General features: G+C 33.6%; 1 protein-coding gene across 3 annotated transcripts in view; it reads right to left on the reverse strand.

Moving 5' to 3' along the window:
- The window catches only part of MDGA2 (MAM domain containing glycosylphosphatidylinositol anchor 2), a 768370-nt gene that overhangs the window by 84579 nt on the left and 668535 nt on the right, over positions 1-15256 (reverse strand). The gene's annotated exons all lie outside the window — the stretch shown is intronic.

Below are 15256 nucleotides of genomic sequence, written 5' to 3' on the forward strand. Positions count from 1 at the left end.
AATACCCAAATGTTACGGACAACTTGTATTTGAGACCAAACTTCTCAAAATATTATTGAGGATGTGCATTTAGTAGTAGCCTGGATAAAGAGCTAGGGCTTTTGATTAAAAATAAGCATCCAAGGGTGCCTGGTAGCTTAGTCAGTAAAGCCCCTGACTCTTGATTTCAGCTCAGACCAAGATCTCAGGGTCCTCTGAGATGGAGTCTGCTTAGGATTCTCCGTCTCCCTCTGCCTCTGCTGCTGCCCTCACTCATGTGTACGCATACATGCTCGTGTGCTCTCTCTCAAAATAAATAAATAAAATATTTTTAAAAAAAGCATCTAAAATCTATAAATGAAATAATGAGTTGCCTAAGTGACTAATGTAAACCTAGGGCGTTTTCAGTAGAGCCTAGTGTCTACACTGAATTAAAGGAGTTAAAGTCCCAGTGGGTGTTTTCGACGTGGGGGATGGGGAGGGAGTTGCTTTCATTTTAACCAAGCTGGAAATACAGTTTATAGTTCCAAGCCATCACTTTGTTCATAAAAGGTACCGTGCATTCAAATGCAATGAGGAGAGTCACAACCTATGGCTGTTTAGCATACAAAAGAACAAAAAAGTCTATTTGGCAGATGGAGTTTTCTAAGATTTGAAATTTTATTGTAGAGAAGAAAATCAGACAAATTTTAACCGGTCTATGAAATAAGATGAATTTCAGTGCATGACCATTAAAAGGAAATGCATTTTGATGTTGAAAGGTTCTACCAATCCTTTCTGAATATGGCATGATGACCTACCTAGGAGACTATGATTTTCTCTTCATTAGTGGTTTTTGTCACTACCTACCAGTCATTTAGCAGGGCTGAGATGGGTGACTTTCCACAAGGTGGCCAGTAAAGCACCTCTGCGTCTCAAATCCATAGGGTGCTATGAAACATTTGCCTACTCTTTATTGTACTACTTTAATTGTACTAAGCATACTAATTTATAAATTCCATTTCATGTTTCTATTACCTGTAGTCTAATCCTACTTTTTGTTGACTTTCAGGAGAGTAAAACTGGCTGCCTGTCATAAATGCAAATTGCCATAATCTAGAAGCGATTGTTTATCTAAATAAATACTTTTAAGCTTATTGAAGCAGTTTAACCTCAAAGTTAAAAAAAATCCTCATGACTTGTCAATAATATGAGTTTATCAAGATCAATTTTCAAGGTCATCTAAACCTTATTTAAATTTTCCAAATCAAATTTCAGTAAAATTCCATCATCTTTACATTTCATTGCAGCCTTTTATTAAGGCTTTCCAGTATATTTTTCCAGTATATTTTAAAAATATTTTTTGTGCATTGATATATCTGTATTACTATAAGTAATATAATATAATAATCTCTCATGGAACACCAGTATAGAAAATAATTTAGAGAAGATCTGTTTTAACATCTTATATGGCAGATAAATTTAGGAACAAAATAGAAATAGTGATGATGTATGACAATTCATATTAATGCATAATCAAATGAAACAGGCCTCATTACAAATTTTGACTTTGATTCATAGAGAAAGTTTTATTTTAGTTAAAAGTTTTTTTATTTTATTTATTTTTTAAGATTTTATTTATTTATTTGACAGAGAGAGAGACAGAGCACAAGCAGGAGGAACAGCAGAAGGAATGGCAGAGGGAGGAGAAGCAAGCTCCTCAATGAGCAGAGAGCCAGATGCGGGCTTGATCCCAAGGACCCCCAGTACCCCAGGATCACAACCTGAGCTGAAGGCAAATACTTAATTGACTGAGCCACTCAGGTGCCCCATTTTTAAATTTTGTTGAATTGCAACACCTTAGTGTTAAAGGTTAAAAGTTTTTAGATGTTTTGTGAGTAAAATCAACTAGTAATAAATAATCACTGATAAGATATAATTTTGAGGGAGTTGGGTGGTTCAGTTGGTTAAGTGTCTGACTCTTCAGTTTGGCTCAAATCATGATCTCAGCCTCATGAGATCAAGCCCAGAGTCTGGTTCCATACTCAGCATAGAGTCTGCTTGTCCCTTCCTTTCTGCTCCTAAGACTCTCTAATAATAAATAAAATCTTTTGAAAAATAAAGAAATAATCTTGATCAGTTACAGTTAAACATAGATATTATTGCTTATGTCTCAGAACATATTGTATACTCAATTTCTTTTGGATTAACTACCAAAGAAAAAATATTTTCTAATTTTATTTAAGAAATAATTTTTAAAAGTAAAAAAAAGTACGTCAATTTTTTCTCTGATTTCAGAACCAATCATATTTAATATTTATACAACCATTTTGTTAAGAAGCACACTGTAGTAGTAAGGGAAAGCCCTTATAATAATCCTAGGCTTTGACAACCAAACATGACATCTGCTGGCTGAACACGGAAAAAAATCATAATATATTTTTTTCTTTTTTATCTTCTGGGCATTTTTTCCTCCTTCCAACAAGCATGCCAAGAAAATTCTTTCTCTTTTATATTCTAGTTTCATTTTTATACAACATTGTCCCAGTTTAAATCTTTTTAGACTAAACGACCTAGGACTACATTCATTATCTAAACTAGCATACAATTCTTAGATACATTATGTATATGGAATTTGGATTTTAAAATAACCTTAAAATATATGTGGACAAATATTTTATTGTTCAAAATTTTAAATAGAATTTATATAAAATACATTTATTCTATTTTGCAAATAGCTTTGAAAAGTGATTAAATTGAGATTTCAAAATATAATTTTATGCATAAGCTAAAAGTTCAAGATATAATAAGCTATATCATGTCACTTTCTTAAGTCTAAGAATGTAAATGTATAATAAAAATCTTTCTTAGATGCTTCTCTAAGCCTGCAAGCAAGGACTTATTCCATGAGGGTCAAAAAGCACAAAACTGAAAACCAGACACCGAATTAAGAGTTTAAGGAGGAAAGGAGTGTTGTTGGTCATTGTACCCTTGGGAAATGGAAATTTAGTTTCATAGGAGATGTGATTAATGGGCCAATGCAAGATGAGAAGGTGGAAATGAGGCCACAAGATATGATCAAATAGCTATCTCAGACATAGGGTCAACTAGAAACAACTTTCCCCTCACCAGCATAGGAAGATGTCAAAAATATTTACATTAACAAGAAAAATCATCCTTGCTCAGTGACACCACTGGAGCACTTGTATAAATATGATATCAAGTTATTTATGAAAGACATGCTCTCAATTTGGACTACAGGAAATTTCTCCTAATTAATCCTCAATGAATATGAATTCAGAATACAACAATACTAACCCACAAGAAAATGTTCAACTATGAATGACTAAGAAAGCCAATGGACAACTGGATTAGTTGTAGATAACAAAAACATAAAATAGAATATATAAATAAAAATGCCCAAGACCACTGAAGAAATACAATAACAGAATGTTAAACAAATAATATAAGACTTCCCATGGAAGAGTAATTAATACTCTCCTGGGATCAAAGATAGGCTTCACAGGACACATATCTGACATCTTTATAGATGTCAATTTCTTAAAGAAGAAATTGTTCAGATAGACAGGGATGGCTTATGGAGGGATAAAGAAGAGAGGAGATAAAGCATGGTCTTTAGCGGAGAACACTGAATGTATTATAGATAATATTTTAGAACCACCACAGGAACTTGTATGACTATAGCATGCAGTGCCCACCTTTCCTACCAAACTCTGCACTTTTGAAAAAGAGGGATGTCTTATCAGCTCTTGTATAACTGCTAAGACACTCCTGTGTTTGAATAAGACAGGAAGGATAGGTCAGTCTAACTTATGAAGAGTCTTGATATAAGATGTTTGCTACTTATCATATAGTCCAATTACCCTCCAATTATTTTAACCAGTACTCACTTAAATAGGAGAAAAGATTTTATAGTGTTCTCTATTGATTCTCACATCCCAGAGTGAACTCAGTGAAATCAACAAATTGAATGAAAACTAAATAATCAAAATGGTAATAATCAAGGAATTCATGAAAATACACTTGCAAAGTATCAAAAATAATAAAACAATTTAAAACTTTTCAAATGTATATTTGTTATCACAAGAAGAGTAGCCACAGAAATCCATGGGAATCTGATGATGCTCCGATTAAAAAAAAAAAAAAAACCTTCTAAAAATCACAAGAATCACAGCTCTGTGCCTGTATGCATTTTTAGTAGAGGCTAACAAACACAGTAAAGTCACACTGTATTCAGTCAGACTCGTAGGCCAGCTAAGGCAGTAGATTGCTCATTGTTACCTAGGAGACATGATATATGGCAAAAATCTATGCAGCTCTGTCACTCCTCCACAGGACAGAAGAAAGAACATGCGATCATTGGCATCATAAATATTTTCTCTTCAGATTAATGAATCTTGAGTCATATTAAAAATAAAAGAAAAGATGGGGTGCCTGGGTGGCTCTGTCAGTTAAGTGTCTGACTCTTGATTTTGGCTCAGGTCATGATCGCAGGATCCTGGGACGGAGCCTGGTGTCAGTTTCTGTGCTGAGCGAGGAGTCTGCTGGAAATTCTCCCTCTCCCTGTCCCTCCGCCCTTCCCTCTCTATCAAATAAATAAGTAAATCTTTTAAAAAGAAAAGCAAATAAATGCTTCTATAGAAATGGGGATTTTTCTAACTTTTTAATCAGGAATATGATATAAATCCACTTTATAGTTTACAACAATAACTGGTAGGCAAAGAAAAAAGTGGACTGGATGACTGAGAAGCCCTGGGCAGGAAACCAGTAAGAAGATACTGTTAATGGGGGCACCTGAGTGGCTTAGTGGTTGAGTATCTGCCTTCAGCTCAGGTCATGATCCTGGGGTCCTGGGATTGAGTCCACTATCAGCCTCCCTGCATGGAGCCTGCTTCTTCCTTTGCCCATGTCTCTGCCTCTCTCTCTGTGTGTCTCTCATGAATAAATAAATAAAATCTTTAAAAGAAGAAGAAGATAGTGTTAAAACAAACGTGACAAAAAACAAAACAAACATGGTTTGGGAAACAAAAAAGCTAAAAAATCATTGCAAATAAACATCCAATTAGCACTTATCCTCTGACTGGATACTGTGGGTAAACTAAATTTTCAGTCACCAGACATTGAATGGACACTAAGTCTCTAACTGAGATGGAAAATACTGTATGCATCTCATCCTGCATGAGGGACAAAGTCCATTACCTCTTGGTATCCTATTCTCCTGAAATCTAAGTGTTTTGATTCAAAAGTATGTAAAAGTATCTTGAAAGTGGAGGCAAAGTAGTATTCAGAGGACCAAAAAGGTTTCATTCTGCTAAGTCAAAGGAAAACAATTTTTTAAAAGAATCAGTATACTCATCTGTGTTACCTATTTGATATTTAATATTAGGACTTATTAAAAAGAAGTAATAAAAGAATTACTGCTGAATTGATGGTTTCTGCCTATTCTCATTTGACTAGAAAGGTGGTAAATTAATACGAAGAAAGAATGAGAAATGGAAAATATCTAAGTAATACTGACAAAAGAAACTATTGTACCTAATAAAGAACAATTTATGTTAGAATTAAACTGAATGTTACAGCAGCAATAACTGAATGTTAAGAGTTGTTTCAACAGTGATAACTTGTCAATATATGTGCTGGAAACAAAAATGTAACAACTAAATTATACAGCTGTGAAGTCAATGACATCTTTCAGTTAATGATTTGTTTAGAGTTTGTAAAAAAAAAAAAAAAAAGAATGCAAGACATGTAACAATTTATAACCTAACCAGATCATTTAAGTGAAATGCCTTTGTATTTGAGACGGAGAAATGTTTATTCATACTTTGTCTTCCTGCTTAGAGACAGTCAATGCATTTTCAAAAGATCAGTCACTGTTATGACATTATTTTTTCAGTAATATTTTTTAGACTTGAATTAATGAGTACTTTTATTGAAGAACAGTTGACACACAATGCTACATTAATTTCAGGTGTACAATGCAGTGATTGCACAGGTGTATACATTCTGTTATTCTTACCACAACCATGCAACCCTATTACAATACTGTAGACTGTATTACCTATGCTGTACCATTTATCCCTGTGATTTATTCATTCCATAACTGGAAACCTGTATCTGACACTCTCTATCACTTATTTTGCCCCTCCCCCCACCATATGACAGGATTTTCATGATATACTCATAGCGTCATACAATTCATATCCTTTATTAAAATATGTTAGCGTAAAATACAGGAGTTATTAAGTAATTAAAATTATGGAGATTCCAATATTCTTTTCTTAATGAACAAGTCTAGTGAAGGAAAGTACTTAGACATATGTGCAAACTTTTAACTTAGTTTTTTAATAGTTTGCTTCAATAATGTAAGTTCACTTGAATATAATATCCTACCATACAATTCAATTTTCCCTTACAGATAGGTTTTTTTTTTTTAAATTTTTATTTATTTATGATAGTCACAGAGAGAGAGAGAGGCAGAGACACAGGCGGAGGGAGAAGCAGGCTCCGTGCACCGGGAGCCCGATGTGGGATTCGATCCCGGGTCTCCAGGATCGCGCCCTGGGCCAAAGGCAGGCGCCAAACCGCTGCGCCACCCAGGGATCCCCACAGATAGTTTTTAAATGATTAGATATCTAGAGGAAGTATGTTTATAAAAATATCTACTCGGAAAATTATTTAACTATCATGAGTTCAAATTGTCTAAATAAAATGTTTTTACTTCAATATCTGAAATGTAAAATTAACAAAAGACCCAATTTCACAAATTAGTCTAAAATCACCTTCAAGTATCCATACTTTAGCCTTTTCCTTAATCTCTAGGAAAGCAGAGGCCATTAAAATGATGGCCCAAGAAAATGGCTTCTAGGCCTATTTACTAAATGAAAATGAAGATCAGAAGCAAAGACGATAATTTACCAAGAATCCTGTGGTTGCTTATTAAGAAAGAAATCGCTCATACTTGGGATGCTGGGTGGCTCAGCAGTGGAGTGTCTGCTTTTGGCTCAAGGCGTGAACCTGGAGTCCCGGGATGGGGTCCCACATCAGGCTCCCTGCATGGAGGCTGCTTCTCTCTCTGCCTACGTCTCTGCTTCTCTCTCTGTGTCTCTCGTGAATAAATAAATTAAATCTTAAAAAAACAAAAAAACAAACAAAAAAAAACCCCTGCTCATATTGAAATAGGTAGGCAACCAGATAGGGTTTTCAGAAGTAACATGGTTTACTAATAACTTCTGGCAAAAAAAAAAAAAATTAAACCACTAAATGCTCAAGCCATACATATCCACATCAATAGGTAATGTGATATGTTTATATTGTAAGAATTCTCCTCCAATTCAAGGCACTTCTCAGAGGAGTTCATAATTTCATTTGAGCAAGGATATGCAACACAAGGCAAAATTCTTTATTAACACAATAAAAATTAATAAATACTGTGTAGTCAGCAAATATTACTAATAATAGATCTATTTAGTTACTGCCAAGGACTCTTTCAATTAGGTTTCTCAGTTCTCAATAACAGCAATTATTTTATGAAGTTAGCTGGGTTAGAAAGCTATCATTGGGGATTCAAGTGGATCTGCATATGCAATTTATTTTATTTATATAATTTTATATAGTCTATATAAAATACCTATCATAGCACTGGGGAAATAGATTTAAATAAATATTAATTTCTTGCTGTATCCCTTCCAGAAAAAAAAAGAAAAGGAAAAAAAGTAAAATAAAACTCTCTAGGAAGAGTTCCATACTTGGTTTATTGTTATGGTAGATGCACAGGAAATTGAAGCAATTTTAAAACTCAACTGGACAAATTTAAATGAATGCCTATTTATTTTCTGTAAACTTAAATGAAGCAATATTTCAACACAATTAAGTCACCCTCTGACCTAGAAAACAAAATATTTATACAAAGTAGTTATTGGCTTGCATGCCAAAGATATATTTTCTTGGGCGATATAAAATACATATATGTATATACCAGGTAATATTTCAACTTAAATGAATACCCCTTTAAGTCTAAAACTCTGAATGTACTTTGGCAGAAATTATGCAAAATATGAATAATATGATTTTTTCCAAACAGGTTTAGATTATATCTGGTCCAAAATTTTAAAAGATGATTTGGATTTGACGAAAACATTAGCTTTCACATTTGGTATGTAAATCGGAAATTGCCTACGGTTTAGATAAAGTTTGGAAATGAAACTTATAAATCTACTGATATTTTACAAGGAAATACCTAAGTAAATGTTATATGTATAAAAACCACATGTTCTAAAGAGAAATAATGTGGAGATGTCCTTTTGAAATAAAAATGGCTGATTATTGGTAGAGAAGAGATGTGTATGAAGAAGAAAAGGCTCTGTGCTTCAGTTACTCCCTTTGTATACCATAGATCTTGCCCACCACCCTGTCAAGTATTTAAGACACATATGAAAATTGTACATCTGGGGATGATATTTAAAAGTTATTCTACTATAATTTACCATTACAACCATGGACTCATGGAGGAAGAAAAAAGAGACAAAAATTGGATCTCAAATTTATATAAGAATTCAGAGTTTACAAAGTACTTTCACAAATATTAACTTATTTTAATCTTCACAGAGGTTGATAAGGACAAATATGCAAAGGGATATTACTTGGCTTGAGCTGCAAATCTTGTAAGTTAATCTGAACATCATAACTACTTAACTAATGCACACTACTTTCCTTGCCTAATTTGCAGATCATCACTCAAAAAGATCTGAATGAACATTTTGTGAGAGGGAAGAGGGGGTTACATCATTCACCTAAATGTACAGAGAAAGCTGGCTTTCAAACAGAGGATCTCATTGCTACCTTCCTCAGTGTATATTATTTTAAGAATGGTAGGATTAAAAATGAAATTATTAGAAGTCTCTCTTTTTAGAAACATTGCAGGAAATACTCTCAAGGCAGAGAAAATATCAAATCATTTTGCTTTGTTTTATATTTAAAAAATTTCATTGATACATAGTACATGTCAACTGTCAGCAGGTGAGAGAAGCACAAGGTCAAGGTAGCTATCTGGAATGCTATATTTGGCTATGTCACAATGATTGATGTAGGTTGATTTTGTGCTTCTCTTTTGTTGGTAGGTGAAGGTCTATAGCTAATCCTTCAAGAATTATACCAGTTATTTCATATACTGCAACAATGCCTATGAATGAGCTAGATATTATCTATCTAGCATAGATATGCATGTATGGTGGCATAGGGGGCAGAGATATAATTGAGATTGCAGAAGAAATTACATAGATGTCATTAAATTTCACAACACAAAAGCAGATTTGGAAATAGAAAATGGTTAAATGTGCATGGTGTCCAATCTTCGGGATAAACACAAACTTTCTATTTTGTAGTGAGTATATCCTTGTTCTCTGGCCAATTTTATTTCCCTGGCTCATCCTATGCATCCTTACCAAAGAAATACTGCTGGAGAATCAAATCAGTGAAGTGTCTAGCAACCATTTATTTACAAAGTCAATTGCTAATTCTTAAATGGTCCAGAAAGGAAGCAGAAATACTAACCACATTCCGTATATTCTGTTTATATGCCAGCACCCATATTTTTATCTGCCTCCAAACCTTTCTCATGCTTTTTCTGGAAATCCCTAAAAGACTTCTCACATATAATCCAAAAGCCAATCACTTTAGGCTTTCCTGCCCTTCCTTTCTTATTCTAGCTTCCATCAAAGAAACAGTCAGCTCCCTTAAGGTTGTGTATAGTATCAGGAAGTTTTATTTGAATCAGAATTATATAACTAAACTGTGTGTGAAACAACTACCAATGTACAAAATTTGCAATGGAGTATGTCTAAAAGGGAATAAAATTCCCACTCGCAGTGTAATACTAGAGATTCTATTTATTTTTCTTCAGTGTTGTAATTTCAGACACTGAAGGAATTTTTTTTTTATTCTCTTCATATACCACAAATACATCTAGATAAGTGACTTCTCATGAAGACCCCACTGGCATCTTCCTATTCATAACTCTATAAACCTGTTTGTAGTGTTCTTCTACCTGGTAACAGAAAACATTTCAATTGTGGCGTCCAAAGCGTTAAAAAAAAAAAAAAAAGCTTAATCTAGGGAATAAATCTCTATACGCTTAAGGAAGAATTGATGCTTGATCTCTCCTAGACAAAAATAACTTCTTAAGGCACTTCTGTTGTTAGGTTTCACTGTTTGTCAGTCACCATGCTAATCAACTTGCACACATTATGTTTTTTAAAATGCACAATCCCCTGCAGGTTGAGAATATTCTTATCATTTTCTTTCTACAAAAGATTAAAATGGAGATTAGAAATCTTAAACAGCTTGCCCTATAGTAAGCAATCATCCAATAACACAGCTACATTCTGAATCCATGCAATCCAAAGCCCTTTTTTTGTTGTAACATCCAATATCTCTGGAAATGGTCACTCATGACCAAGTGTGCCTGGCTGAAATGGTAAGTAGGACTGAAATTCAGGCCCTATTCCTCTTGCAACTGCTTCTGCCGTGGTATAGGAGCCACATCTGTTCAGTAATGGGGACTTTTCCCCCAATTCACACACAAGTACTGTCAGGCTGCTGGGTTTCTTGATAAGATGTCACTTCCACTAATCTAAAAAGTATCCCTGCTTTCCTACTTTGTCCATTGTGAGTACAGAAACTGAAACTACAATTTATCCTTGGTACTCAACCAGATTTGCCATGCTATATTGTTGTCTGTAAGTATTATCAACTCAGGACTTCATAAAATAAGGGATTGATTAAATCTCTAGAATGAGAACTCACATATATTTTATTAAATATTTAACTCAGGAATAGTGAATATCCAATAAGTTGCAAACAAACATATTCATTCTTTCCTAAAGCTATACATTCCCTAAAAACTTAACAGCTCCAAATATCTTAAAGCCTTGTGTTCTTTTATAGGACCATTGGTTGGGATGTGCACACGGAGGGGGAACAGATGGATGAACTGACCCAGTGGCTCTCAGGCTGAGACAGCTGAATGTTCAATGGCGTACTTATAGACCACATTAACTTCTTGGCAAGTGCTGTTGCTGCACATGTGGGTGGTCCATTGCTGAATATAAATGTGCTGAATATCATTTAGGCAGGGAGCAAGAGGTGTTCAAGTGAGTTGGAGAGGAGCCCAGAAGGTATGCTGTTTATCTTCTAGGAACATTTATTTTCTCCCAAACATATAACTTGAATTAATAAAATGGATTTAGATGTCAATAAAGGAAACTAGTTATTGAAATGGAATCACTGTGATTCTCTAAGAATAACTAAAAGATCTGTGAATAAGACTCCTAGCATAAGAAAAAGATTAGAGCACAAATAACTGTTTTTATCATATTGCTAAGAAGCACTGGTCTGGATCTGACCGCAAACCGGCTCTCTGCCAGCAGCCAGATTCTGAGGCTTCTAGTAACTGTCATATTGAAGTTCTTTGGGAATAGGTAAAGTTCATTAGAATGATGAAAGAAGGGGATTTCTTAAGTTATGCTACTTAACCAATATAAGATTGTAAGACTTTGGTTATATCCTCTGGTCTAAAACCTGAAAAGAATTTATAGAAATAAAACCTCTATTGACTTTTTCAATTTCAGGCTCAGTCACAAAATCTCCCTTGAGAAAAGACGATGGATAAGATTGTGAGCCATCATCTGTGAGCCTCTCTCCTGACCACTTTAAGTCTGGTTTTTGGCATGCCTTTGGAACAAGTTTTGCACTGTTCTCATCCATTAATCATCCCTTCAGGGTGATAAACAGAGGCCAGGTGCTTAAACAGACACTTGGAAGTTTGGAAGTTGGCTTTGATTCCACTGAACTAAAAACCTCTTTGATTCTTTTAAAGATTGGTTTTATTACCACCCAATAGCTCCTAAAAAATTAAACTGTACTAAGTGCTAAACAGGTCCTTTCTTAAAGGCTATTATTTTCTTAGTGATAAAAATACTAAACATGTAACCCTCATATATATAGGTGTGCATTTCTACATTTGGGTTTCTTTGTTTGATTCTTCTCTGGTTGTCAATGAATATTATGAGAACTCTTTTCTCTCAGGGGAAACTATTTGTGATTTCAGACTATTTCTCATCATCTACAAACTGGATCTAATGCCTGCCCAAAATATCAGAAAGCTGTGAGAAATAGTTTTGGAATCCAATGAGTTACCTTGCTAGGCTATCTCTGTCTTCTCTTCATTCTATTTAGCAGTTAAAGTCTTGCTTATAATGTGGTAATCCTCCAAAAACCTCAAAACCGGATTCATAGCTCTCTCATTTAACTCCTATGTATGACCTTCGTTATCAACATATCAGGTCGGTCTATAGCCTTAATGCAACAGTTAAGAGATATCATTAGGAAAAGATGCCAGTGGTTATCATGGGGAGGGGAAAGCTGTGAAGAAAACCAGTTTAGTGTCTCCATCTAAAGAAGTAATTTAGAGGTTGGTGGAGGAAAAAGGAACAAAGGATTCTTGAAAAACAATAATTTTTTAGATTATCTTAAATATATTAACATAATATGGATTAGGAAAATTATATACATGTTAACATTAAATAGAACAAGCACCTTCATATTATAAAATACCTCCTACTTGCAACCCTACCTTAGTTGGCAAATATCATTTATTTGATAATATTTAATTGAGGTATAATTTAGATACAATTAAATGCACATATTTTAAGTGCAGATTTTGATGAACTTGAAAAAATATGTACTAATGGGTAATCATCATCCCAATCAAGATAAAGATTTCCATCACTGCAGAAGGTTACTTCCTGCCCCTTTGTAATCAATCAGTTCCATTCAGTCCCAGCCAAATAACAATCTAGTTTCTCTTACTAAAGGTTAGTTTTGCCTATTCAGGAAATTTGTATAGACAGAATAATAAATAATACACTTTTTATGTCAGGTTCTGACACAAGATATATTGGGTGAGTTTTTGAAATCTATCCAACCATATATTGTGTTTACCAGTAATTTTTTCCATTTTTCCCATTTTCATCATTGTGTATAATTCCATCTCTCTTTTTTTTAATATAATTCCATCTCATGAGTAGATTGCAAGTTGTTTATTCATTTGTTTATTGATGGATATTTGAATTGCTTTTAATTGGAAGCTATTACAAATAAATTATTTTTATACAGGCATATGCCTTCATTTCTGTTGGACAGTCATCTAGGAATTTAATTGCCAGATTACTTGGTAAATTTATGTTAAAATTTGAGAGGCAAATGAATTATTTTCCAAAAAGTAATGTCATTTTACATTCCTAGAAGCAGTGTGTGATAATTTCAGTTACTCTACAACCTCACCAACACTTGGTATTGTCAGTCTTTTTAACTTTAGCCATTATAATGTGAATGTAGTGTTATCTCATTGTGATTTAAATGTCATTTTCCTGGTAACTAATGGTAACATCCAGTTTTTACACAATTATTGGTCAATCATATGCTCTTTTATGTAGTCAATTTTTTTGTCAATTTTTAATTGGACTATTTGTCTTATTATTGATTTTTAAGAATTACTTATATACTTCAAATACAAACCTTTTGTCATATATTTTCTTCTAACCTGTGTCTTTACTTTTTATTTCTTAGTGATGTTTTCTGAGGATCAGAAATTTTTATTTTTTATTTATTTATTTTTTAAGATTTTTATTTATTTATTCATGAAAGACACAGAAAGAGTGGCAGAGACATAGGCAGAGGGAGAAGCTCCCTGCAGGGAGCCTGATGCAGGACTAGATCCCAGGACCCCGGGATTATGACATGAGCCAAAGGCAGATGCTCAACCACTGAGCCACCCAGGTGCCCCAAAGAGCAGAAAGGTTTAATGATCTCTGATGTATTATTCTTTAATGACTTATGCTTTTATTTGTTTACTTTCTATGAAATCCTTGCCTAGTCCAGATTTGCATAGATTTTCTTCTATGTTTTCTTCTAGAAGTTTATAGTTTAATTTCCTATATTTACATCTGTAGTCTATCTTAATCTTGTGAACAGTGTAAGGTGTTATTTATGATTTATTTTTTCCATATGGAAATTCAGTTCTAGCACCATTTATTCAGAAAACTATCGTTTCTGCAATGGATTATGCCGGTGACTTTGAAAAACTTAGCTGACTTTACATGTATCATATATACCATATACCATAGAGGTCTATTTCATCATTCTCTATTTTGTCTGATTGATCCTTCCTTGTGTTTATACAAAAACCACACTATCTTTCTTACTGTGGTTTTAGAGTAAGCCTTGAAATCAGGTAGTACGAGGTCTCCAACTTTATTCTTTTTCTCCAACAGAGATGTAACATATTGTTGGACCTTAGTTTTCCAAATAAAAACTAGAGTAAGATTTTCATTTTCTATTAAAAAAATGCTGAGAATTTTGTTGGGTTTGCATTAAATATATAGATCAATTTAGAGAGAATAAGGTCAAAACAATATTGAATCTTCCAATCATGAATGTAGTATATTTCTAAAAATTTCTAAAAATTTTTGAAGTGTATATATTCTGCATGTTTTATTAAATTTATTTATATTTTGATGTCATCAGAAATGGTGTTTTTGACATTTCAATTTCAAATTTTTATGTCTTATACAGAAATAATTGATTTTACATATTGCATTTTAAACAGAAATATGATTGATTTTGTATCCTATACTATTGGTAAATTATCTTGCTAATTTGAGTAGGATTATCTATTTTTTTTTCAGATTTTATTTATTTATTCATAGAGATGCAGAGAGAGAGAGAGAGAAGCAGAGACACAGGCAGAGAGAAGCAGGCTCCATGCAGAGAGCCCGACGTGGGACTCGATCCATGTCTCCAGGATCACACCCTGGGCTGCAGGCGGCGCTAAACGCGCGCTGCGCCACCAGGGCTGCCCCAGATTGTCTATTTAAAAAAAAGTATGATCTGAGAATAGAATTATTTTTACTTCTTACTTTCTGGTTTTTATGCATTTTATTTACTTTTCTTGTGTTAATGCAGTGGTAGGGACCTGCAGGATAATATTTGTGGAGAATAAGAGTGAGTACTTTTTAAAAATTTTATTTATTTATTATTAAAATGTACTTCAATAAAATATCACAGGAAAAGAGCAATATGTAAACAATAAAAATATTGAAGGAAGAAAATAAAAAGTAGGATAGTAATCTTTTATTCAATTATACCAATAATTTCATTAAAAGTAAATCAATTTAATGCACCACTAAGTTATCAGAAATCATGGGACCGGATTTAAAAA

Source organism: Vulpes vulpes, chromosome 6 (genome assembly GCF_048418805.1).
Source record: "Vulpes vulpes isolate BD-2025 chromosome 6, VulVul3, whole genome shotgun sequence".
Taxonomy (NCBI): domain Eukaryota; kingdom Metazoa; phylum Chordata; class Mammalia; order Carnivora; family Canidae; genus Vulpes; species Vulpes vulpes.